The sequence below is a fragment of the Schistocerca piceifrons genome, chromosome 5, assembly GCF_021461385.2.
Source record: "Schistocerca piceifrons isolate TAMUIC-IGC-003096 chromosome 5, iqSchPice1.1, whole genome shotgun sequence".
NCBI lineage: Eukaryota > Metazoa > Arthropoda > Insecta > Orthoptera > Acrididae > Schistocerca > Schistocerca piceifrons.
Genome location: NC_060142.1, coordinates 520,414,633 through 520,441,401, shown reverse-complemented (window position 1 = coordinate 520,441,401; position 26,769 = coordinate 520,414,633). Strand labels below are relative to the sequence as shown.

The 26,769-nt window shown below is 41.6% G+C and overlaps 1 protein-coding gene across 1 annotated transcript in view; it reads right to left on the bottom strand.

Moving 5' to 3' along the window:
* Positions 1–26,769, bottom strand: part of LOC124799322 (multiple epidermal growth factor-like domains protein 8) — a 380,153-nt gene that overhangs the window by 268,130 nt on the left and 85,254 nt on the right. The window lies entirely within an intron of this gene.

Sequence of the window (26,769 nt, the reverse complement as noted above, 5' to 3'; positions counted from 1 at the left end):
CCTTGGCAGCCAGAGACAGTGGTCATGCATATGAGAGTTGCATTTGTGTGTGTGTGTGTATATGTATGTGTGTGTGTGTGTGTGTGTGTGTGTGTGTGTGTGTAAATCAGAAGAAGACTTTTTAGCCGAAAGCTTACTTGTTTAGCAGTCTTTTGTTGTGCCTGTCTGTGACTCAACATTTCCACTATGTGGTGAGTAGCAACCTAGGATAAAGAATCGTTAACAAGTTAATGTTCATTCATAAACCTGGAAATACCAAGACCTCTTGAGGAATCATACCGAACCTACAATATCTGCAAAAAATCACGATGAGTATATTTACTGACTGTTAACTACTGCTACAATCAACTTAGGAACTGTCTATCAACAACTCTGTTTTTCCTCTTACAATGATGTACATTTACACGTCAGCTGACATTGACAGAAGTATCAAAAAACTAAATTATCAATATTTATCTTCACTATTATTGTACTGAGGGGACAGGACTGTTAGAAGGCAACGTCACCAGCAGAGGCAAATAACTGCTAGATGACTCTTCAAAGCACCCAATCTGACAGACAGTTTGCCAACAGCAAGGAAGCAATAGGATCACTGGAAAGTGGTTACTGTCACAAAGACGACTAATGCAGTGAAGCCACAAGACTGAGGGAAGAGATTCTTTGACTGATAGCTGAAAAGGAGCCATGGATGGCACTGAAGTGGGTAGGAGTATCATTATTGAGGAGACAGATCTTGGTCAGTACGAAGCTGGTCAAGTAGAAGGCCTCTGCAGACAAAGAGGTACTTCCCCACAGGGGGTGGTGTGCATTAAAACTCCAAGTAGGAAAAAAAGGAGGGAGGGGAGATGTTGGATTAAGGTGGTCAACTCAAGGTAAGTGGTCCACCTGGAGGTGTGTAAACTGCAAATGGTGATTACTGATGTCATTTACACTCACACTGCTATTGCTTCCAATGTGGTACAGAGGGGGACACACTCACTGACCACATCTGTGTGAACCAATGTACAGACCTCTCCGGATGCCCTCTTAGGGCCAGCACAGTTCCAACAGGCTGCATAATAACAATGGAGCATTGGAGAATGTTTATCAGTGAAATGTGTTTCTTGTAGAGCAATGCAAATTGCAGAAAAGGAAGAAATAAGGTGTTATAGTTCTGGCAGGTGATTGTAATACCCATTACAGTTCCACTGAATGATTACATGTTATGAGTGTCCTGGTTAGGCTTAAAGGGCTACCAGGACTGGCCATGCTACAGGATCACTGGCGCTGGTGGAACCCCATCAATGAGCTTTGTTTCAGAATCCGACGGTATGACCTGGTGCCTCCAGAGTCACAGGGGGAGCTTCTTCTTCTTCTTCCTCCTCCTCACTTTCACAGTCTTTGGTGTCACACATTCTTACGAGGGCCTATCCACGACAAGTGTGGGGACAGAGCAGTCAGCCATTGCGGCTCCTCCTGCCATTGGCTAGTGTCAGGCCTCTTATCTAAGGGTTTCTGGGGAGAGGTGTTCTGACGGGGAGCCCTGTCACCAGTAGTCCCTGAAGACATTGCCACAGAAACCACAAGAGAGGAGGGTGGTGGAAGACCCAGTTTTGAAAAAAACTCAGGTAGTGGGAGTAGTGGCTATGACTTTTTCATAACTGGATGTCATATCAGCAGGATGTAAGCTTTCATATTGCCTCAGTGTGCGACAGGAGATCCACAGAATTACATTCCTGAATTTTATGTTCTTCCTAAAGACTGGGTAAACCAGTTAACATACAGCATACCCTTCTGTTCAATTGACACACAAAGGTGGTTGTTCTCAAGGACTACCCTTCTGTTCAATTGACACACAAAGGTGGTTGTTCTCAAGGACTACCTTCACAGAGTGATCATCCGCAGTTACCACATTTAGGGTCTGCCTTGCACATGTAACCAAAGAGCCAACATCAAAAGCACCTCATGGGCAGTGGGTAGTAAGGTATCACATCACACCTGTACATTATGACACCCTTCGAAGGCTAAGATAAAGGCACCTGTACCTATTCTATTATCCTTGGGACCCTTTCAGATGTGTCAGACAGAATGTACGCCTCATTATTCAAGATTAATCTGTAGCTTCTCATCTGTTTGGAGTGGAAGATCTTAGTGGAAGATCATTCCTTGAACCATACTGAATGTCTTGAGTGGGACAATGATCGCTGGTATGTCACCCAGTCATTAACAAAGAAGAGCTGTAGATTGTGCAGCTGAAGAGGCTTTAATCAATAGCAATCTGTTGCACTTTTTTCCTGATGACTCAACTTCTGCAAATTTATCTTCAATATGCTCCCCAAAAAATAATGGCTTTGTTGCAGTAAAATTATACCATCAGTTCATGTACACACTAACTACTGAATAAATAGTTTCACTCCTAGATGACTGGCTTGTCCCCCTTCACATTGGGTAGCAAGTGTAGAGAATGCAGTAGGACTGTAACTGCCCACAATGAAGTTTCGAATCCTATTTGAAGAGATGGTCGGATAAGAACAGTCATTGTTCTCATGTAATTTACTATGTTTCATGTGCGAAATGTCCACCCTGATGCCACCTACTTCGATCAAGGACACCCAGCCACAGCAAAGGCTATCTGGCATGATGCCCTAGGAAGATGAGCATCTGCTGCTTGGCCTGGATAGGGACCTAGCAGCTCAGGCATCAAAAGTGTGATTCCTGTGTTGTCAGGGAGCTTAGCCAAAAGGGGACAAAATGACTGCACCATGTCAAATTAGCTACTGCATTGGTTTTAAAGTGCAAATAAGACCCCCAGGCAGGTATTGTAAGAAGAGATTGTTAACAGTGCATACAGTATTTTTTCCCTAGTTGGTCCACAGCACAAAAAAACTGGAGAATGACAGTCAAATTCAGAAGGTTGCCACAAATTACTTCAGCCAAAAGGTTGTGAAAGAAAGAATATTCCAAGAAAGGAAAGCAGAACCTAGGGAATAGCCGGGTTAACATCAAAGGCTGCCACCAGAGAAAAAGAACAACAAAAAGGAGGATAGTCAAAGATGAGAGACTGCAGCACAGGAAAGGAAGTAGTGTTGCAATAACTTGGTGCCCTGCACTCGCCACACATGTACTCACGAAAGAGTCATGAGCCCCCCTGAGGAGAGGGAGTCAGTAGATCATATAAAAGAGATGGGGTCTTGCTATAGATAAGTTTGCTAAATAATACCATGTTACAAGTTACCAATACATAACGATTTGTGATATGGGCTTTGGAACCCAGCATCACGTATTGGACTTCAATGGATGATGTAACAGTAGCACGAATCATCATGAACTTTTAGATGCTGTTCTCATGGACATATTTATTTTGCAAGTTGTTACATTGTGTAGTACTCTAAATTCTATGGATATAAAAATGTTTTTCTACACCTGTTAGGACATTTCCGTGAGGCACGAGCCATCTACCAGGGGACAGACCCATTTCATTCAAAGAATGATTACTCTTACTGCTGAGCAATTACTTTACAAACTGTGAGAAGTTTTATGTCACTGTTATGCTGATTGCTTAATTACCACCTAGAATAGCACTGTGGTGCAGTTAGACCTACTGTATATTTATTATAGACATTGATAAAGAACTTTGTCTGCAGGGCTTGGACTTCACAATGGATATAATGAACACGAATAACTGGATTAATACTATACGACAATACCTAAAACTCTATACATATAATAATGTTCCAATAATATTTTAATACAGATACAAGTGGAAAAAAGACAATATGAATTTTCATAGAAAGCAGCAGCAGAATACTCGAGTGCCAGCTAGGTGCAGGATAATAGTAACTCTAGCCAACCTTTTTCAACTAACTAGGTAAATTCTGAATTCGCCCACTCTGAGTGGGGAGCATTTTTGGCAATACAAATGTACACCAACGAGACTGTAATGACGTTTCAATATCCAAGCTAAATAATTTGACGCCCATCAATTTAATGATGGTATGAACACGAATAGAAAGGGAAAGGCAAAAGTAATTACTCAGATAACAAGACTACACAATAAACTTGTGAAGGTGGACGGTAAAATTGTTCTACACTCTAATCAAATGGCATTTTGAAGTAAAAGGCAATCATACACATGAATAAGTATACAGTTCAGGAAGAAAGAGCTGTAATCCACAACCTCAAGTCGGACCCTGATTTAATCATCCTCCCCGCAGACAAAGGCCCACCCGCTTGGAATAGATGGCTGCGAGTGTAAAAGTGTGTGATTATAATTTGAGAAATACAGGGTGTACGTAAAGTCCGGGAACACCTTCAATTATTTATTGTACAGATGTCATACATACTGCATTTTAAAGAGAAACTCTGGGGGGTTTTTTTTAGAAACATTCCATATGTGAACCATGAGTGACCCGGCAGACATCAATACAGTAATCAAATTCTTGCCATACCCATCCCAGCATGGCATCGTCAACTGTGGCAGTCGGTTCGCATATACTCCCCCAGAACTCTCCTACATAAAGTGGTAGAGGCGGTACATACATCAGATCTTTAATGTGTCCCCACAGAAAAAAAGTCACACAGAGTGAGATCTGGTGATAAGGGAGACATTTCATTTCATGAAACAGTTGTCCCCTTCTGTAGCAAGGCCAATCCATCAATGCGGCAGCTCCGTGTTCAGGTACCCACGAATAGTTTCATAGACAGCTTCTTCACAGGACTTTCCACACTGTCATTGGAGCCATTTAGAGTTCACAGGATGCACAATGCACCAATTTCTTTGGACTCCTTATGAATGTAGTGCTCCACATTCACTTCACTCACATTGGGACGTCCGCTTGTCTTTGCCAGGCACAAGCAGCCTGTCATAACGAAATTTGTTGTGCCAGTGGTAAATGGCCTTCCTTGTTGGTGGCTTCTTACTGTACTTGGTTCTAAACATCCGTTGAACAGCTGTAGCATAGTTGTTTTTGTCAAACTCATACACACAGAAAGCTCACACCGTAACTGAACTCACCACGTATGCAACTAGCAGTAACTGTCTGCAAATTACGAAACTACGCTGTGGCGGTATTAAAAAAAACAACAACTTTCAGGGTTTCTCTTCAAAATGACATATGTATGATATCTATACAATGTTTGGTTCTTGTGCAATAAAGAATTGAAAGTGTTCCGGGACTTTATGTACACCCTGTAGTTATAGTTACGCACTATGGGAGTTTGTAAGAATTGTAACGCTGAAATAACAACGTTAAAAGAACGAACTGAAAGCTTACAATTCGTAGTCAGTGCTTTAAGAAGTGATATTGAATCACCAAAGAAAGAAAATCGGGATCTACAATCGAAGCCAACTCCAAGTAAAGTGATGCAAGTCAAAAGTAATAAACCAAGTGGATAAAAGTGTTTTATAAAGATAGTTTTCCAACAGCAAAAAGAACAACAAACTGTGCTAAAGCTATCACATTTTCCGATAAACACAAATACCAAGTTCTGCAAACAAGTGACTGTGTTAACGACTCTCCAAACGATCATGAACTTGTAAAAATCAGTGAACTCAAAATGAAGAGTGTTTTTGCAAAAATGTAAACAACAAACAGGGCAAAAATGTAATGTATTATTACTAACAGACAGTCATAGCAGAAATCTATCCAGAATGCTCTGTGAGAAAAATCGCGACATAGCAGTAACTAGTGAAGTGAAACCAGGAGCAGAATGTAAAAATGTTGTAGACACTAACTCTCAGACAAAATTAATGCAGGAAAATGATTTTACCGTCTGTATAATGGATACAAATGATGTGGCAAAAAGTGAAGCACAGGTTTGCGTGAAAATGCTGCAGAATTTTTTACAAGCTAACAAATGCAGAAACACAGTAGTTGCCACACTGCCTCATAGGCACGATCTAATTTATAGTTCATGTGTAAGCAAAGAAATTCAAAAAACAAACATTAAAACTGTTATCAACATGCTAAGTGTGATGTACTGGATCTAAGCAAGCTGCATCAAAATCTGCACACGAAGCATGGAATGCATTTAAACTAAGAAGGGAAAAGGTTTGTTTGTAATCGTGCGAAAGGCAAAGGTCCCGAGTTCGAGTCTCAGTCCGGCACACACTTTTAATCTGCCAGGAAGTTTCATATCAGTGCACACTCCACTGCAGAGTGAAAATCTCATTCTGGAAATCTCCCCCAGGCTGTGGCTCAGCCATGTTTCCGCAATATCATTTCTTTCAGGAGTGCTAGTTCTGCATGGTTCGCAGGAGAGCTTCTGTAGTGTTTGCAAGGTACGAGACGAGGTACTGGCAGAAGTAAAGCTGTGAGGACAGGGCGTGAGTCGTGCTTGGGTAGCTCAGTTGGTAGAGCCCTTGCCCGCGAAAGGCAAAGGTCCCAAGTTCGAGTCTCGGTCTGGCACACAGTTTTAATCTGCCAGGAAGTTTCTTATCAGTGCACATCCACTGCAGAGTGAAAAAATCATTCTGGATGCTATGGCTATTTGTGCAATATACAACCTGCTCCAAATTATAAATTCCCCTACCAGAGTTACAAGTGTATCCAGTACCACTATTTATATGATACTGATAAACAAGGAAAGCCATGAATATGCAGCTAGAAACTTCAACCAGGTGTCAGTGACCACTATGCACAGCTTCTTGAAATATCTTCAATGCTGAACTTAATTAAACAAACAGAAACAATAAAAATACGAAGAACCTTCAGCCATCAAAACACTGAATACTTTACCTAGTTTACTAAAGAAGGAAACATGGACTGAAATGTACAGATACGAAAACACATATGAGAAGTTCAACATATTTATGGATATAGTTACACATTATTTTAACATGTCACTTACAACTAAAAATCAGAAAATCAAGTGTAGTAGGCTTAATAGAAAAAATTGCTGGTTGACAACAGGTATAAAAAAGTCATTTGCTGAAAAACAAAGATTATATGAGTTCTCCAAGTCTTCCATAGTACCCAATGAATTCCTTCCATATTTCAAGAACTATAAAATGCTGTTTAAAAAAGTGATTAATGAAGCTAAAGTAATGGCAGATGACTTCTAAATAAGTAACTCCTACAACACAATAAAAGCGTATGGAATATAGTGAAACAACAAACTGACAATGTTTTTCCTCATAATTCCAATATTAACTTGAATTGCTGTAAGTGAGCAGTTAATCGTTGAAATCAAACCTTGCAATACAAACTGCCCAGTATCATCTGTAAATACCAACATAAATCCTGCTTCATTGTTTCTCCTCCCAACAACCCAGAAATAAGTCCTGTCAGTTATCAGAACTTCAATAGTGAATCATTTCACTGGAATAGATGGCATCCCAGACAGCCCTGCACAACATGGTTTTAGGAAAGGCCGATCAACTGATACAGCAATTTTTGAACTATTACGTGAATTATTCGAATCCCAAAAAAAGCAGGTGTTGACAGGTGTGAAAATTAACGAACTATCAGTTTAATAAGTCACGGCCGCAAAATACTAACACAAATTCTTTACAGATGAATGGAAAGACTGGTAGAAGCCAACCTTGGGGAAGATTAGTTTGGATTCCGTAGAAATTTTGGAACATGTGAGGCAATACTAATCCTACTACTTACCTTAGAAGATAGATTAAGGAAAGGCAAACCTACATGTCTGGCATCTGTAGACTTAGAGAAAACTTTTGACAATGTCGACTGGTATACTCTCTTTCAAATTCTGAATGTGGCAGGGGTCAAATACAGGGAGCAAAAGGCTATTTACAATTTGTACAGAAAGCAGATGGTGGTTATAAGAGTCGAGGGACATGAAAGGGAAGCAATGGCTGGGAAGGGACTGAGACAGGGTTGTAACCTACCCCCGATGTCATTCATTTTGTATATTGTGCAAGTAGGAAAGGAAATAAAAGAAAAATTTGGAGTCGGAATTAAAATCCATGGAGCAGAAATATAAACTTTGAGGTTTGCCGATGACACTGTGATTCTGTCAGAGACAGCAAAGGACCTGGAAGAGCAGTTGAATGGAATGGACAGTGCCTTGAAAGGAGGATATAAGATGAACATCAACAAAAGCAAAATGATGATAATGGAATGTAGTCTAATTAAATCAGGTGCTGCTGAGGGAATTAGGTTTGGAAATGAGATGCTTAAAGTAGTAAAGGAGCTTTGCTATTTGGGAAGCAAAATAACCAATGATGGTCAAAGTAGAGAGGGTATAAAATGTAGACCGGTAATGGCAAGGAAAGTGTTTCTGAAGAAGAGAAGTTTGTTAACATCAAGTATAGATTTAAGTGTCAGGAAGTCTTTTCTGAAAATATTTGTACAGAGTGTAGCCATGTATGGTAGTGAAACACGGTTGATAGATAGTTTAGACAAGAAGAGAATATAAGCTTTCGAAATGTGGTGCTACAGAAGAATGCTGAAGATTAGGTGGATACATCATGTAACTAATGAGAAGGTACTGAATAGAAGAGGAATTTGTGGCACAACTTGACTAGAAGAAGGGACTGGTTGGTAGGACATGTTCTGAGGCATCAAGGGATCATCAATTTAGTATTGGAGGGCACCATGGAGGGCAAGACCAAGAGACGAATATACTAAGCAGATCCAGAAGGATGTCAGCTGCAGTACGTACCTGGAGATGAAGAAGCTTGCACAGGATAGAGTAGCATGGAGAGCTGCATCAAACTAGTCTCTGGACTGAAGACCACAACAATAACAACAACAACAACAAGTACTTCAGAAACTAGATAATGGTGAAAATGTCATTAGAATATGTCTTTTGATATCACAGATCACACAAAACTATTGCCTAAGCTTGACAACATGGGGATCAGTGAAACATCCAACAACTGGATAAAGTCATACCTAAGCAGACGTAAACAAGTGGTTGAAGGGCAACATCAAAATTTCATCACACTCACTCAGTACTATTCAAACTATGAAACGATTAAATATGGAGTGCCACAAGGTTCAGTTCTGGGACATCATCTATTTCTGTTATATGTGAATGACGTAAACAAATTCTGCGTGATCATCATCCAGTTTGATGACGATACAAGTGTGCTAGTAGTGGGAAATAAATGGAAATGCTTCAGAAGTCTACAACAGAGATACTGAACAATATTGCAAACTGGTTCAGTCACAACAAATTGGTAATAAATGCAAGTAAGACACTGGCACTATATTTCTATATTGCGAAAAAAGGTGGGCAAACTGTTCAGATTCAGATATCTGACAAAGACCTTCAGAATGTAGACAATGTTAAGTTCTTGGGAGTATGGCTCCAAGATAATCTTAAATGGGAGACGCATATTGAAAAAAATCTGTTAGAAACTAAGCACTACATGCTACTTAATGAGAGTATTGGAGGGATGCTGCAACAAAGATTCTCTGAAAACTGTGTATTACACCTACTCAATTGAAATATGGAATTATTATCCGGGGCAACTCTTCTCTTACCCAAAAGCTCTTTAGGCTACAAAAAAGAATTATAGAATAATGGAAGGTGTAAAATGGAACAAAACCTGTAAACCACTCTTTAAAAAGCTAGAAATCCTCCCACTTCCATGTATATATACACACTACTGGCCATTAAAATTGCTACACCACGGAGATTACATGCCACAGATGCGAAATTTAACAGACAGGAAGAAGATGCTGTGATATGCAAATGATTAGCTTTTCAGAGCATTCATACAAAGTTGGCGCCGGTGGCGACACCGACAATGTGCTGACAAGAGGAAAGCTTCCAACCAATTTCTCATACACAAACAGCAGTTGACCAGCATTGCATGGTGAAATGTTGTTGTGATGCCTCGTGTAAGGAGGAGAGATGCATACCATCACGTTTCCGACTTTGATAAAGGTCGGATTGTAGCCTATCGCAATTGTGGTTCATCATATCACGACATTGCTGCTCGCGTTGGTCGAGATCCAATGACTGTTAGCAGAATATGGAAACGGTGGGGTCAGGAGGGTAATACGGAACCCTGTGTTGGATCCCAACGGCCTCGTATCACTAGCAGTCGAGATGACAGGCATCTTATCCGCAAGGCTGTAATGGATCGTGCAACCACGTATCTATCCCTGAGTCAACAGATGTGGCCGTTTGCAAGACAACAGCGATCTGCATGAACAGTTCGACGACGTTTGCAGCAGCATGGACTATCAGCTCGGAGACCATGGCTGCGGTTACCCTTGACGCAGCAAAACAGACAAGAGCGCCTGCGATGGTGTAGTCACGACAAACCTGGGTGTACGAATGGCGAAACATCATTTTTTCGGATGAATACAGGTTCTGTTTACAGCATCATGATGGTTGCATCCGTGTTTGGTGACATCACGGTGAATGCACAATGGAAGCGTGTATTCGTCATCGCCATACTGGCGTTATCACCCGCCGTGATGGTATGGGGTGCCGTTGGTTACACATCTCGGTCATCTCTTGTTCGCATTGAGGGTACTTTGAACAGTGGATGTTACATTTCAGATGTGTTATGACCCGTCGCTCTACCCTTGATTTGATCCCTGCAAATCCTACATTTCAGTGGGATAATGCATGACTGCATGTTGCAGGTCCTGTATGGGCCTTTCTGGATACAGAAAATGTTCGACTGCTGCCCTGGCCAGCACATTCTCCAGATCCAGATCTCTCACCAATTGAAAACATCTGGTCAATGATGGCCGAGCAACTGGCTCATCACAATACGCCAGTCATTACTCTTGATGAACTGTGGTATCGTGTTGAAGCTGCATGGGCAGCTGTACCTGTACACGCCATCCAAGCTCTGTTTGACTCAATGCCCAGGCTTATCAAGGCCGTTATTACAGCCAGAGGTGGTTGTTATGGGTACTGATTTCTCAGGATCTATGCACCCAAATTGCGTGAAAATGTAATCACATGTCAGTTCTAGTATAATATATTTGTCCAACGAATACCTGTTAATCTTCTGCATTTCTTCTTGGTGTAGCAATTTTAATCACCAGTAGTGTGTGTGTGTGTGTGTGTGTGTGTGTGTGTGTGTGTGTCTATATATATATATATATTTGTGTTTGTTTGTGTGTCTATCGACCTGCCAGCGCTTTCGTTCGGTAAGTCACCTCATCTTTGTTTTTATATATAATTTTTCCCACGTGGAATGTTTCCCTCTATTATATATAAGATGATGTGACTTACAATACGAAAGTGCTGGCAGGTCGATAGAAACACAAACAGACACATACATACACACAAAATTCAAGCTTTCGCAACAAATTGTTGCCTCATCAGGAAAGAGGGAAGGAGAGGGAAAGACATGATGTCTGCTTGTGTCTGTATATGTGTGAATGGATATGTGTGTCTGTGTGCGAGTGTATACCCGTCCTTTTTCCCCCCAAGGTGAGTCATTCCGCTCCCGGGATTGGAATGACTCCTTACCCTCTCCCTTAAAACCCACTTCCTTTCGTCTTTCCCTCTCCTTCCCTCTTTCCTGATGAGGCAACAATTTATTGCGAAAGCTTGAATTTTGTGTGTATGTATGTGTCTGTTTGTGTTTTTATCGACCTGCCAGCGCTTTCGTATGGTAAGTCACATCATCTTTGTTTTTCAATATATATTGGTTATAATTGAGGGAAACATTCCACGTAGGAAAAATATATCTAAAAACAAAGATGATGTGACTTACCAAATGAAAGTGCTGGCAGGTCGACAGACACACAAACAAACACAAACATACACACAAAATTCAAGCTTTCTCAACAAACTGTTGCCTCATCAGGAAAGAGGGAAGGAGAGGGAAAGACGAAAGGATGTGGGTTTTAAGGGAGAGGGTAAGGAGTCATTCCAATCCCGGAAGCGGAAAGACTTACCTTAGGGGGAAAAAAGAACGGGTATACACTCGTACACACACACACACACACACACACACACACACACACACATATCCATCCACACATATACAGACACAAGCAGACATATTTAAAGACAAAGAGTTTGGGCAGAGATGTCAGTCGAGGCAGAAGTGCAGAGGCAAAGGTGTTGTTGAATGACAGGTGAGGTATGAGTGGCGGCAACTTGAAATTAGCGGAGATTGAGGCTTGGTGCATAACGGGAAGAGAGGATATATTGAAGAGCAAGTTCCCATCTCCGGAGTTCGGATAGGTTGGTGTTAGTAGGAAGTATCCAGATAACCCAGACGGTGTAACACTGTGCCAAGATGTGCTGGCCGTGCACCAAGGCATGTTTAGCCACAGGGTGATCCTCATTACCAACAAACACTGTCTGCCTGGGTCCATTCATCCGAATGGACAGTTTGTTGCTGGTCATTCCCACATAGAATGCGTCACAGTGTAGGCAGGTCAGTTGGTAGATCACGTGGGTGCTTTCACACGTGGCTCTGCCTTTGATCGTGTACACCTTCCGAGTTACAGGACTGGAGTAGGTGGTGGTGGTGGTGGGAGGGTGCATGGGACAGGTTTTACACCGGGGGCGGTTACAAGGGTAGGAGCCAGAGGGTAGGGAAGGTGGTTTGGGGATTTCATAGGGATGAACTAAGAGGTTACGAAGGTTAGGTGGACGGCGGAAAGACACTCTTGGTGGAGTGGGGAGGATTTCATGAAGGATGGATCTCATTTCAGGGCAGGATTTGAGGAAGTCGTATTCCTGCTGGAGAGCCACATTCAGAATCTGATCCAGTCCCGGAAAGTATCCTGTCACAAGTGGGGCACTTTTGTGGTTCTTCTGTGGGAGGTTCTGGGTTTGAGAGGATGAGGAAGTGGCTCTGGTTATTTGCTTCTGTACCAGGTTGGGAGGGTAGTTGCGGGATGCGAAAGCTGTTGTCAGGTTGTTGGTGTAATGCTTCAAGGATTCCGGACTGGAGCAGATTCGTTTGCCACGAAGACCTAGGCTGTAGGGAATGGACTGTTTGATGTGGAATGGGTGGCAGCTGTCGTAATGGAGGTACTGTTGCTTGTTGGTGGGTTTGATGTGTACGGACGTGTGAAACTGTCCATTGGACAGGTGGAGGTCAACATCAAGGAAAGTGGCATGGGATTTGGAGTAGGACCAGGTGAATCTGATGGAACCAAAGGAGTTGAGGTTGGAGAGGAAATTCTGGAGTTCTTCTTCACTGTGAGTCCAGATCATGAAGATGTCATCAATAAATCTGTACCAAACTTTGGGTTGGTAGGCCTGGGTAACCAAGAAGGCTTCCTCTAAGCGACCCATGAATAGGTTGGCGTACGAAGGGGCCATCCTGGTACCCATGGCTGTTCCCTTTAATTGTTGGTATGTCTGGCCTTCAAAAGTGAAGAAGTTGTGGGTCAGGATGAAGCTGGCTAAGGTAATGAGGAAAGAGGTTTTAGGTAGGCTGGCAGGTGATCAGCGTGAAAGGAAGTGCTCCATCGCAGTGAGGCCCTGGACGTGCGGGATATTTGTGTATAAGGAAGTGGCATCAATGGTTACAAGGATGGTTTCTGGGGGTAACGGATTGGGTGAGGATTCCAGGCGTTCGAGAAAGTGGTTGGTGTCTTTGATGAAGGATGGGAGACTGCACGTAATGGGTTGAAAGTGTTGATCTACATAGGCAGAGATACGTTCTGTGGGGGCTTGGTAACCAGCTACAATGGGGCGGCCGGGGTATTGGGTTTGTGAATTTTAGGAAGAAGGTAGAAGGTAGGGGTGCGGGGTGTCGGTGGGGTCAGGAGGTTGATGCAGTCAGGTAAAAGGTTTTGTAGGGGGCCTAGGGTTCTGAGGATTCCTTGAAGCTCCGCCTGGACATCAGGAATGGGATTACCTTGGCAAACTTTGTATGTGGTGTTGTCTGAAAGCTGACGCAGTCCCTCAGCCACATCCTCCCGACGATCAAGTACCACGATCGTGGAACCCTTGTCCGCCGGAAGAATGACGATGGACAGGTCAGCCTTCAGATCACGGATAGCCTGGGCTTCAGCAGTGGTGATGTTGGGAGTAGGATTAAGGTTTTTTAAGAAGGATTGAGAGGCAAGGCTGGAAGTCAGAAATTCCTGGAAGGTTTGGAGAGGGTGATTTTGAGGAAGAGGAGGTGGGGCCCACTGTGACGGGGGACGGAACTGTTTCAGGCAGGGTTCAAAATCACAAAAGTGCCCCACTTGTGACAGGATACTTTCCGGGACTGGATCAGATTCTGAATGTGGCTCTCCAGCAGGAATACGACTTCCTCAAATCCTGCCCTGAAATGAGATCCATCCTTCATGAAATCCTCCCCACTCCACCAAGAGTGTCTTTCCGCCGTCCACCTAACCTTCGTAACCTCTTAGTTCATCCCTATGAAATCCCCAAACCACCTTCCCTACCCTCTGGCTCCTACCCTTGTAACCGCCCCCAGTGTAAAACCTGTCCCATGCACCCTCCCACCACCACCACCTACTCCAGTCCTGTAACCCGGAAGGTGTACACGATCAAAGGCAGAGCCACGTGTGAAAGCACCCACGTGATCTACCAACTGACCTGCCTACACTGTGACGCATTCTATGTGGGAATGACCAGCAACAAACTGTCCATTCGCATGAATGGACCCAGGCAGACAGTGTTTGTTGGTAATGAGGATCACCCTGTGGCTAAACATGCCTTGGTGCACGGCCAGCACATCTTGGCACAGTGTTACACCGTCTGGGTTATCTGGATACTTCCCACTAACACCAACCTATCGGAACTCCGGAGATGGGAACTTGCTCTTCAATATATCCTCTCTTCCCGTTATGCACCAGGCCTCAATCTCCGCTAATTTCAAGTTGCCGCCACTCATACCTCACCTGTCATTCAACAACATCTTTGCCTCTGCACTTCTGCCTCGACTGACATCTCTGCCCAAACTCTTTGTCTTTAAATATGTCTGCTTGTGTCTGTATATGTGTGGATGGATATGTGTGTGTGTGTGTGTGCGCGAGTGTATACCCGTCCTTTTTTCCCTCTAAGGTAAGCCTTTCCACTCCCGGGATTGAGATGACTCCTTACCCTCTCCCTTAAAACCCACATCCTTTCATCTTTCCCTCTCCTTCCCTCTTTCCTGATGAGGCAACAGTTTGTTGCGAAAGCTTGAATTTTGTGTGTATGTTTGTGTTTGTTTGTGTGTCTGTCGACCTGCCAGCACTTTCATTTGGTAAGTCACATCATATTTGTTTTTATATATCCGCACATATACAGACACAGGCAGACATTGATATGTCTGCCTGTGTCTGTATATGTGTGGATGATATATATCTGTGTGTGTGTGTGTGTGTGTGTGTGTGTGTGTGTGTGTGTGTGTGTGCGCGCGCGCACGAGTGTATACCTGTCCTTTTTTCCCTCTAAGGTAAGTCTTTCCGCTCCCGGGATTGGAATGACTCCTTACCCTCTCCCTTAAAACCCACATCCTTTCGTCTTACCCTTCTTACCCTCTCCTTCCCTCTTTCCTGATGAAGCAACCTGGGGTTGCGAAAGCTTGAAATTTGTGTGTGTGTTTTTTATTGTGCCTATCTACCAGTGCTTTCCCATTTGGTAAGTCACAGCAACTCAGGCAAAAAGGAAACTTTCATTTAGAGCCTACCAACACCACCCTGAATAAAATAGGAATCCAGTATTATGGGAAAGTTATTTATAATAAACTACCCCCACAAATTAAATCAATAAATGACCTAGCAAATTTCAAGTCGACTGCTAAGGCATATTTGACTCATCACTGCTTCTATTGCCTCCACAAGTTCCTTCACAAAGTTCACTAACAATTTGTGTCTTTGCCTTAGTGACGTATCAAGAACTTTAACGATTTACCATGTAAATGTTGCTGTAATACAAATATTAATCTGCCAGTACAGTACATGCCCTTTCTGCTTTAAAATATCTACTCTTTATTTTTGTACAATATTTGCTCTATATATTGTAACTCAGTGATCATTTAATGTAGAAATAATGAAATTAATGCAAATTTAATATTATATTTTGTCATACATTGACTTGTCCTACATCAGACTGTACTATTTGTGTACTATATGATTACCAGGACCAATAAAACTCTACTCTACTGATTCATACACCTACAAGCCCTGCCACAGTGATCTCATTCCAGAGCTCCAGTATAACTTCCAATCCCTATTCAGACCCCTTGATCCAGCACAGAATCTGTCCCCTGAATCCATCTTGTTAATTACTCCAACAACTCGCCATCTTCCACATACATGTACACATACAAGTACAAGTACAAGTACACACACACACACACACACACACACACACACACACACACACACACACACACACACACCTTTTATACACTTCACAAAATCCATCAACCCACCAACCCTGGACGTTTGACACTAGCTACTGCACTCCCGCCAAGGGACTGCTGTTCTTGTCAACCGATACCTCCATCCAACTTTCCATAGCCTAGTCTCCCACATTAAAGACATGAACCACTTCCTCAACACACTCTCAGACATCTCCATCCCATTACTACCTGGATCCCTACTTGCCCCTGCTAATGCTATCCCAATATGCACCAACACATTCTATGCCTATGGCCTTGCCCCTATGAAAGACTATCTCATCCAACATCTTTGCGACTCCAAACACACAGTCTAATCCCAATACATCCAACTAATTAAACCATTACATATAACTATGTCTCCTTTGAGGAGAAGGTATACAAAGAATTCCAAGGACCCAAGACACCATATCCTCATTCCCCCACAGCCTCAATATCTCCTCTCTCATTCACTTCACCCTGCCCTCTTCAGCTCAACATGCTAAATTCCTCAATGTGGCCTCCACCTCTATGAAGTCCACATAAAGCCCACAATCCATCAACAGTGCCTGCATTTTGATAGCTGTCATCATTTCCACATAGAAAAAAAAAATCACTCCCATGTGGTCATCTGTGGGTGGTGCATCAGCATTGACAAGAATTCCACTCGCTAGTATGGTTAAGGTCTCACTAAAGCCTTCAAAGCCAGAGATTATCCTACAAACCTAGTCTACAGACAGATTTACCATGCCGTATCTTCACACACCCCTAGCCCCCCCCCCCCCCCCCACCCAAGAACCAGCTACGAATTGGGAATCTCACATCACTCAGTATCATCCTGGACTGAAGCTACTAAACCACGTCCTTCACCGGAACTTAGGCTATTTATCACTGTGGACCAAAAACGAGGACCATCCTACACAGTCTCCTTCCCACCCCTCATGAAGAGGTAATTAGCTCTCACCCAATCTATACAATATCCTGATCTATACTCCATGAAATTTCAGGATTGCAGCCACATAATGTTGATTCTTGCCATGATATTTCAGCTGAAAATCATTTAGCCATCTTCAGGTGAGTGTTTTGCACTGGACCCTGACAGTTCACATCGTGACCTTTATACCCAAAACTGGCACAAAGACAAATGCGCAAAAGCACACAATCTGAGCAACCTCTGTCGAGTAACATGACCTTTTCAAATATTTTTCCATCAATGACATGCTCTCTGTCAGAATGCACATGCGCAAAGTTAACATTCAGAAGACAAAATAACTAAATTTTAAACAGTGGAAACGAATGGAATGCAACAATATTTAATAATTAAATTTTGCTACATGTGTCACTCATCATAAAATGTTTTCTTTCTGAGGAAATTAATAAAATCACCAGGTCCCATGCCTTATCCACTTGAAAGCTAACACCACAGTTAATAAGATCTTGTGCTAAGTGTATTTCCACTGATTTCTTAACAACTGAATCCCAGAAGGATCTCAAACCCAGATTTCCTTGGCAGAGTAATCCACGGAATGTCCTGTGGAGATATAATGCTTGGCTATGGCTGACTTACTGGGCTGCGAAAGGTGAGTGTGGCAATCATGTTCAATGCATCTTTCACACACTGTGCACGTTGTCTGACCTGTGTAGGCTTTGCCACACTTGCAAGGGATTCCGTAGTTTCTAGCCTTCTGCAATCCCAGATCGTCTTCTGCTGAACTGAGGAGAGCACATGTCTTTGCTGGTGAACAGAAGAGTACTTTGAAATGATTTTTTTTTTTTTTTTTTAAGATTCTGCCTAATTTTGATGAAATATTGCCGACACATGGGAGGCACAGATGTGGAGAGTATCCGTTATCTTTGAACACTGATTGTAGGTGTTTGAGCTCCTTTGCAAGCCTGTCTCTATCAAACACAGTGTTTGCCCAATGCAGCAAAGTTTGTGGCGGGTGGTGGCAGCTAGACGCCCACAAATACAGATCTGAACAAGATGTCTAGAAATGGCAGACAGCCGCCCTTCTCCACTTCCATCGTAAATTTGATATTCTCATGGATAGAATTCTGATGCTGCAAAAAGCGTTAACCATGCTTCTTCACAGTGGGGGCCACACTACAGAAGTATCATCCACATATCTCCAGAACACTTTTAGTTGATGTTCTGCCAAATCAAGTGCTCTCTCCTTAAAGTCTTCCACAAAAAAGTTTGCTACCAGAGGCAATACTGTCAATTTGCTCAAAATATTCACTGTTGAATAAGATGCAAATTGAGGAAATAGCGCTATTCTATCAGCTTTGAACTTACTACTGATGAATGACAATGAATACATTAGGGTGACGCTAATGAATAGCAAGATGACATCAAAGCTTACTAGTAAGTGCGACTCACTGAGTCAAAGTGATTTCAGTCTATTAATAAGGTCACCATAGTTGTGAATATGATGTAACTTCTTCCCCACAGAAGTTTCAGTAAAGACACAAGATGTCTAGCAAACAATGGAGCACTGATACTGCTCACAACAGGACATAATGGTAGACCTTTGCAAATTTTTGGAAGACCATGTAACCATGGTGGAACAGAGCTGTGAGGTCTTAAGCTTTTCACAACTTCTTGCAGAAGGGAATCCCACTTTTGTTGAACATTTGCTTCTTCTCCAACACACACCACTGAGACTAAAAGACTTAGAACTTTTGGACAAAGTCAGTAATGGCTACATGTTTGACCTGTTAGATGAATTAGAATTTTTTTAAAATTTTGCTTGCAAAGATGGATTCATTTAAAATGAACAGGTTCAACTCAGAAACAGAAATTTTCTAGACCATTTCAGACCCCTAGTATTGGTAACTTTACAGGGAAGTGGCTTGATATTCCAGATGACTACTGGCTATGTAATTTTCCTTGTCTGTTAATGGTGATGGTACTCTGTTTCTTCTTTGTTATGAAATTAATGCATTTCTTGAAGTTTTGATGTTTTTCAACATTATAATTATTAATTTTAATGTTTTCAAGACAGAAGCTTTCCTTAACCCCAATGTTACATACATGACACTGCCCCCCCTCCCCCCCCCCCCTCTCTCTCTCTCTCTCTCTCTCTCTCTCTCTCTCTCTCTCTCTCTCTCTCTCTTCCCCCCCCCCCCCCCCCCCAATCCCCCTTTCATTTTGCAACTGACTGGTTGTTATTTCTTCATGAAGACTGATAAGTCATCTTGTCAAGTTTTACAGCTTTACCCCTATTGTGGCTCCATAAACTTTCCTGTCATAGTAATTGATAATATTCATGTCAGGTCTCCAGCCAGAACATAACATCATCTTGACACAGTCTCTTGGCAATCCACCTGGTCGCCACCTTCAGGTGAGTAAGCCATCGCACTAATTTGACGGAACTGAAATTAAACCACAGCAGTGGCTGCTTTAAACACTGCTTGTTGGCCCACCACACTTGTGCAAATATAACTGCCCTCTAGCACACAAAGCAAGACCGCACACCGGCGATGAAAACTGGAGGAAATGACAAATCAATATCAATCACTGTTGACACCTTTTGATGATCAACACAAAGACCATTATTTTTATTGCCAAATAAAGCAGGGTTCCAGCTCTCACTGGAAGGATACCCCTTATCTCTGTTTATAATATTGTCAGATAGCTGGATTTGAATAGCTTCTTTCACTATACAATCCCAATAACACGACAATGGGGCAACCACTTACATCTCTCCCACAACATTTTACGTCCTTCAGTAAGACAATGTTCTGAAACTGCAGATTTTCCGGCTGAAATAAACAAATGGTGATGGTGCTCCATGCACTGACCCTGGACCATACAAATTGCTTGTCCAATAGGCTTTCCCACATTGGCAACGAATTTGTAGACACTAGGCATCAAATCATCCTTCACCAAGCCAAGCAGCACTTTTGTCTTAGCTGGTGGGAGGAATACATTTTTAATATCACATCTCTTTAAAGTTCTTCCTATTTCTCAAGATACACTTCCAGTGAAAGGTAGGAACACCATCAATTTGCTTGTACCTTCTGTTGGTTCCTGCGGAGGTCCAATCTATAGAGCCTAACAGATCTTATTGTTGGTATAACCTTCCTGCTTGAATACTGCTTTTAAATGATCCAGTTCTTGTGTCAAACAATCTACATCTGTGATGGCATTTTACCAATGTACATAGACCCCTTTGGACTAGTGTGATGTATGACAAGTTGATGCATGAAGACGTCGCTCCATATGCGCAGGCTTATGTAAACACTGTGTCCTAATGTCCCATCATCCCTCCTGTAGACCAAGACATCTAAAGATGGAAGTTTTCCATTCTTTTCAACTTCCATGATGAACTTAATACTGCGATACAGACAATTAAAATAATCTAGGGAACAATCCAGAGCATCCCAACCATGTGTCCACACCATAAACATATTGTCATTATATCTCGAAAAATAAGTTTGTTTTAAGAACGTCATCTTCAGCATCGGGTCCTCAAAATCTTCCATACACATACTAGTAACTACGGGGGATAACAGACTCCCTATTGCCACTCCGTTAGTTTGTTCAAAGTATTTCTCATTAAATAAAAAATATGTCACCGTCAACAGATGGCATAAAATCTTAGTTGTTTCTTTGTGCTATTTTTCACCAATTAACTGTAAAGAATCTTCAAGAGGAGGGTAAAAAGTGACATATCAAAACTAATGAGCAAATCCGCGGGATTGAGACACAAAGACTTCAAACACCAAACAAAAACCAAGGGATTGTAAATATGATTTTCGCATTTTCCGACATGGGGACTGAGATAAGATGCTAAATACTTGGCCAAGTTGTAAGTAGGAGCATCCAAATTGCTAATAACAGGGCGAAGAGGAATCGCTTTCTTGTGTACCTTAGGCAAACTGTATAATCTCAGTGGGACTGCAACACCAGGTTAAAGTTTTTTAAGAGCACTGTCAGATAATGAACTCTTCTTCAAAAGTGAAAGCATCTTGCGTTTTATACATTCACTTGGATCATCCTAAAATCTTTGGTATGCCAAATCTCCAAGTAAAAGATACATTTTACACAAATAATCATCCCGTGAGAGGAGAACTGTTGCATTGTCCTTGCTTGCTGGTAGAATTACTAAATCTAGGTCTTCTCTGATGGGCCAGATCGCAGCTCTTTTAAGTGAGGAGATGTTACTTCATGGGGTTGGCACCTGACGCAACATATCTGAGACCTCTTGCCTAACTTCATCAGCTTGATCTTTCAGCAAACCTAAACAATGCCTGTTCAACTGAGGAAATGAATTCAGTAATGGGAACTCCTTGGACACAGGGGCAAAATTTAATCCCTTTTCCAATACCGCAAACATAGCATCATCCAACTGTTTGATTGCGAGATTAATCACAACATGTCATTGGGTATCATCATCCATTATTGTGAACTGAAAAGAAAGCCATTGAAACTTCGAAGATTGCCTACTACCAGCATTTGCATGGACCCAGTCTGATATTGGCCAGGACAAACTGTCAATCCATTCCCAGGATGCAGCAGATAGCAGCACCGATACTTCCAAACATAAATAAAATAAATCTCTGGATATGAAATCCAGTTGTCTGAGTGTAAAATAGATGCAATCCCTTTCTAAGGCAAAACCAGCATGCTTCTTAATGTTGTTGACCATTTTGGTCCAAATTTAATGAACAATTCTGGCAAATTTAGGTACTATGACTTCATTCCAGCATCTCAGGAGAAAAGTGACGGCGCTCAGCAACTTCCCCTTCTTCTTATGATGTTTATCAAACTTCCTTACAAGTTCAAATATCTCTTCCCCATAGAAGCTCTCGATGTGGCTCCGTAACTTTCCTGGCATAGTAATCGATGAAATTCATATCGAGTCTCCATCTGAAATATAAAATCATCCTGATACAATATTATGCCAGTCCACCTGGCCGCCATCTTCAGGTGAGTATGCCGTCACACTAATTCACTGGAATTGGAATTAAACCGCAGCAGTGCTCCTTTATGCACCACCTGTAGGATCACCATGCAGGTGCAAATGTATGTGCTCTAGTGCACCAGAGTTGAAAACTCACGAAAATGGTAAATCAATACCAAACACTGTTGACACCTTTTGATGACCAAAGACTATTGTTTTTTAATATCAAACAAAGCAGGGTTCAAACTTTTACTTAAAGGATACTCCTTATATCTGTTTATAATATTGTCAGATAGTGGGATTTCAAAGGCTTATTTCACTATACAGTACCAATACAATGACGCAGGGGCAACCATTTGTGTTTCATACAAAATTTTACGTCCTTCAATAAGACAGTGTTCCCCAACCGCATGCGGTGAGCCTGAACCGTTCGAATCCTTTGTCCAAAATAGGCTTTCCCATAATGGCAGAGAATCTTGTAGACATCGAGCTTCCTCAAATCCAAATCATCCTTCACCAAGCCAAGTAGCACTGTAGTCTTACCTGGCGTGACAACAGTGTTTGATATCGATTTATCATTTCCACAAGTTTTCACCACCGGTCCACTGTTGTGCTTTGCCCTACAGAGCAGTTACGTCAGCACACGCTTGGTGGACTTACAGGAGGTGTAGACAGGAGCCGCCACTGTGGTTTGATTTCATTCCCAGTAAGTTAGTGGATGGCTTACTCACCTGAAGATGGCGTCCAGGTGGACCGCCAAAAATATTGTGTCTAGGTAACGTTACGCTCCAGCTGGGGACCCAATAGGAATATCATTTATCACTACTGTTCACTGACATACAACATTTTAAACTTTGACAAAAAAATTTAAATACCAATGCAGCAGTTTGGAGCTCTTCATTTAACAGGCTCCAACTTACAAAGAATTAAAAGTTGTGAACAAAAAATCTACATCTATACTCTGCAAACCACTGTAAGGTGCATGGCAGAGGGTACATCAAATTGTACCAGTTATCAGGGTTTCTTCCCGTTCCATTCATGAATGGATCATGGGAAGAATGACTGAGTGCTCGGTGCATGCAGTAATTGTTGTAGTAATCTTACCCTCACAATCCCTGTGTGTATGATACGTAGAGGAGTGTAGTATAGTCTGTGGGTCATCAGTTAAAGCCAGTTCTTCAAACTATGTTAACAGACTTCTCGGGTTGGTTTATGTCCATCTTCAAGAGTCTTCCAGTTCAGTTTCTCCAGTATCTCTGTGACACTCTCCCACGGATCAAACAAACCCGTGACCATTCGTGTTGCTCTTCTCTGTATACATTCAAAACCCCCTGTTAGTCCTGTTTGGCAACATTCTAGACCTGCTGGCACGAGTGATATGTAAGCAGTCTCCTTTGTAGACTGATTGCACTTCCCCAGTATGCTACCAATACACTGAAATCTATTATCTACTTTACCCAAGATTGAGCCTATGTGGTCATTCCATTTCACATTCTTACAAAATGTTACACCCACTTATTTGTACGAGTTGGCCAAGTCCAACTGTGACTCACTGACATTGTAGCCATAGCGTACTAAAGATATCTAACTGAATATTTATGCACCTTCTTTCAGATGGTACTTCATTATAGACAACTAGAGTGTCTGCAAAAGGTCGTGGTTGTTAATACTACCTGCAATGTCGTTACTAGACATCTTGAACAGCATGGGACCCAAACACACTACATGGGGCACACACAAAGTTACTTCAACATCTGATGATGACTCCCCATCCAAGATAACATGCTAAGTCCTCCCACCAAAAGTCCTAAATCTAGTCATAAATTTCATTTGATACCCTGTATGATTGTACTTTTTGACAATAGACAACTAGTGTAGGAGTGGAACTGAGTCAGATACTTTTTGGGAATCAAGAAATACTGCAGCTACCTGACTGCCTTGATCCAAAGTTTCAATATTTCATGTGGAAAAAGTATGTCTTTCTTTGATTGTCTAGCAAACCTACACAGAAAAATATAAACAAAATCTGACGTGGCTGAGTGCCTAGCAAACCTGCACAGAAAAATATAAATGAAATCTAAGATAGCTGATACACTTTAACACAGTTAGCCATTAAAACTGCAACACCATCAAGGTTGCAGGCAACAAATGTCAAATTGGCACAAAGAATATTATGTGGTTGGATAGGAAAATTATAAGCATTTCAGAACAACAGCACAAAGTAGGTAAATGTAGCTCAATCTACGTGCAGTATATAAGAAATATTATGCTGTGAGTTTCTCACACAGAAAAATTGCATTTGTATGTTGATTGTCCATGAAAAGATCATGCAATGCCTTACGTAAGGAGAATAATGCACCAGCGTACATTGGAATTTGACAACAGTAGTATAGTGCTGACTATGAACCTGTTTGTGGCACCACAGTTGGTTGCATGGTCACTAATGAATGAGACAAGAACTTAAAATGTATCAATGAAGGGAAGGTATCTCAAACAGAATGACTTTCTCCATTTCAACCAGCACAGATTTTTAAAACATCCATCATGTGAAACCCAACTTGAACTTCTCTCACATGGCATAATGGAATCCAGGGAACAAGGAGTCACGTGGGTGCAGTATTTCTCCAAATCCGAAAAGCACAAGACTCACTAGCTCATAGACGCTTATTATGAAAAGTACAATTGTATAGGGTATCAAGTGAAATTTGTGACTGAAATGACGTTTTTGTGTTAGTGAGGATACAGTAATTTATTTTGAATGAAGAGTCAACTGACATGCAGAAGTAACTTCGAGTATGCCCATGGGAAGTGTGTTGGTATCCTTGCTACTCATGTTGTATGTTAATGACCTCGCAGACAATATTAATAGTAACCTCAGTATTATGAAAAGGACAGATTGCTACCCACCATATAGCAGAGATGTTGAGTTGCTAACAGGCACAATAAAAAAGACTACTAAACACTTCAGCTTTCACCCAGATGGCCTTCTTCTGAAATAAGACAAAACACACATACACACACATTCATACAAACGCAGCACACACACACACACACACACACACACACACACACACACACACACACACACACACACACACATGACCACTGTCCCTGGATGTCAGCACCAGAGACAATGGTCACATGTGTGTGAGCTGTGTTTGCGTGTGTGTGTGTGTGTGTGTGTGTGTGTGTGTGTGTGTGTGTGTGTGTGTTTGTTTTGTCTATTTCAGAAGAAGGCCATCTGGTTGAAAGCTTAAGTGTTTAATAGTCTTTTTGTTGCACCTGCCAGCAACTCAACATCTCCGCTATATGGTGATTAGTAATCTATCCTTTTCATAATATTGTCATTATTCCATCCTGGATTTTCCATTATTTAACAGTAACCTCAGGTTTTTCACTCATGTTGCAGTTATCTACAACAAAGTATTGTCTGGGAAAAGCTGCTTAAATATTTAACCACATCTTGATAAGATTTCAGAGTGGTGCAAAGATTCGCAACTTGCTTTAAATTTTCAGAGATGTAAAATTTTGTACTTCATAAAATGAAAAAATGTAGTATCCCATGACTATAACATCAATGAGTCACAGCTGGAATCAGTCAACGCATACACATACCTGAGCGAAAAACTTTATAGGAACATGAAGTGAAATCAACACATAGTCTTAGTTGTAGGTAAAGTATGTGGCAAACTGTGATTCATTGGTAGAATACTAGAGAATTGCATTCTGACTACAAAGGAAACTGCATACAAAATACTCATGCAACTCCTCCTAGAATATTTCTCAAGTATGTGGGACATTCACCAAATAGGACTAAAAGGGGATACTGGATGTATACAGGGAAGGGCAGCACATAGGGTCACAGATTTGTCTGATGTATGGGGGAGTGTCACGAAGATGTTGACAGAACTGAATGGCAGATGCTTGAAGATAAACACAAAGTACATTGTGAAAACATATTGGGGAAGTTTGTAGAACCAACTTTCAGTGATAAATACAGGTATACATCTAAACCTCCTATGTTTAACTCCCCTAGGGATTGCAAAGACAAGATTAAACTTACTACTGCACGCACAGAGGCATCCGAGCGATCGTTTTTCAAGCACTCCGTACATGAAAGTTACAATGGGTTTTATAATCTGTCAGGCACTTCACAGCGGTTTGAAAAGTATAGATGTAGATGTAGATGTAGATTATGTTTAGCTTCTTACAGTAGTTGTGGTTGTCCAATGACAATGAGTTTAAACAATGGAATGTGTATCAGAGAGCTGCTTGTTTTTGAGACTGTGAGTGATTTGATTATTGTAGTATTGTGTCTTTTGTGGTGGTTTTCATACAAATACTGAATGAATTTTGGTCATTTTTCTTTGTATAGTACAGAAGTTCTGGTAGAATGTAAATAATTTAAGAGTGAAGAAGATAGCTCATCGAACAGTGCAAGCACTGAGACTTAGAAGGCATGTAAAAAAATTAAAAACTTTGCACATGCCCATCTTAACTCGTCCATTTTCTCAATTGTTACTGTTTTGTGTCTTACACCAACTGTGGTTTTGTGTCAGTGTAAACCAGAGAGGCACTTTAAAAAACTTGGAAGCTTTTTGACTTTTTATATACAACTGTTACCTGCTGTCACCAAAATTTCATACCATT